Genomic DNA, 1,840 nt, shown 5'->3' on the forward strand with positions numbered 1-1,840 from the left:
AAGCCCAGAGGCCTATGCTAACCAGGTCGACTGAGAGCACACAGGGAACGGCAAGGGACGATGACAGGAAACCTGACGTGGGTTACCCGGCAGACACTCAGGATGGCGACGGAAGGGATCCGACCGAGTTGCTGTCGTTGGAAGATGACCCTTGCGAAGACGACCAGTGGGTGAGTCACCAGCCGACAGGGCGGAAATCCAGCGGCGTAGGACTAGCACCAGCCTGGGAAGCGAGTGCCCGCAACGCTGGGGGCAGGGAGGCACTCCAGCTGCTACAGGAAGCCTGGCAGAGGTTGCAGCGGCTGGGGCAACAGGACGCGGTAGATCCGCGGGATAAACAGGAGTTTCTCGAAGAGGTCGTCTGTTTGCTCCCAGATCCTGAAGACTTCCAACCAGGAAGGATACGTCTACATGTTGCAGTGTGGCGAGTGTTCTTTCAGGCAGCTAACGAAGGCCGGCCCCTCACGGACAAACAGAAACGGTGGCTGGGATACCTGCAGGGCGGAATTCAGCTGGAGTGGGTGCCGTGCGACTACCCAGGGCAAGAACTAGCCCCGGAGCGGGGATGCAAGCTAGCTATAGTGCGGGAAATGCTGTGGGTCGCGGCGCCAGATTGTGACCTAGACTTTATCATGGCGGGTGACCGGCCGCGAGCCGTGCAGTTTCCTAACATCGCAGCGCGACTCAGCACAGTGAGTTTGTTACAGCCGAATTGAGAAAGGCCCTTGACCGAGGGGTGATACGGAATGGCCAGCAGACGCGCCCCCCCCCACGGTTATCAATGGCTTGCGGGTAGTGGAAAAAGATGGCAAGCTGCTCTGTATTAATCCGATGTACATTAACTGTTTCTTGAAGTACCGGCCTGTGAAGTACGAACGACTGGCAGATGTACCTAGCTACCTCCTACCGGAAGATTGGCTGTACACCACGGACCACAAGAGCGGGTACTGGCAGCTATCACTCCACGAACGGGAGCACACATATCTGGCTATGCGGTGGCGGGGGCAGACGCTTTTTTGGCCACACCTGCCGTTCGGCCTGGCGCCGGCCTGCCACTTGTACACAAGCATGAAGCTCGAGGTTTTCCAGCCTTTATGGCAGCTAGGGGTCCGCATGTCTTTCCTGATAGACGACCAGATGGGTGCCGCGGGTCGAAGGCCGCGGCACAGTACGAGTGTGGGGCGGTGGTACGGCTGCTGGCAGCCCTAGGCTTCACCCTCAGGCTGTCCAAGTGCCAGCTGATCCCAAGAAGGCGAGTCTGTTTCTTGGGGATGGAGGTGGATGCGGAGGCGCAAGCATTCAGAGTACCAGACGACAAGCTAGCTAGATTCCGTACGCTGCTCACACAGCTCGAAGGCAAACGGCTAACAGCGCGGCAGGTGGCGCAGGTGGCCGGCAAAATCATCGCCATGACGCCCGCCGTCACCACGGCACCCCTGTATGCGTGGATGGTGTGGCATGTAGCCCGGGGCGTGGCGTGGGACGAAGAGGTTTGGGACCCGGCAGAGGTGCTACACCAGGCAGGCTTGTTTATGGAGCTGCTGGGCAGGCGCAACGGGACAGCCACCTGGCGGAAAGGACCAGCCCTATGACTGACGACGGAACTAGTCGGGGACGCCTCAGACAGGGCCTTAGCAGCCTTCTTACCTGGAGAAGAACTGGGCGCCAACAGCCACATGCTTGTGCCCTTCAAAGCTCAGGAAACCCAGCGGCTGCAGCGGAATGACTTTAGCAGCACAGAAAGAGAACTGCAGGCGCTGCTGTACAGCTTGAACTGGTTGCGAGAGCAGGCACCGAACCTGTTGTACGGCCGGACAGTGCAATACCAGACGGACAGCCA

Source organism: Volvox carteri (assembly GCF_000143455.1).
Source record: "Volvox carteri f. nagariensis unplaced genomic scaffold VOLCAscaffold_1018, whole genome shotgun sequence".
NCBI classification, from domain to species: domain Eukaryota; kingdom Viridiplantae; phylum Chlorophyta; class Chlorophyceae; order Chlamydomonadales; family Volvocaceae; genus Volvox; species Volvox carteri.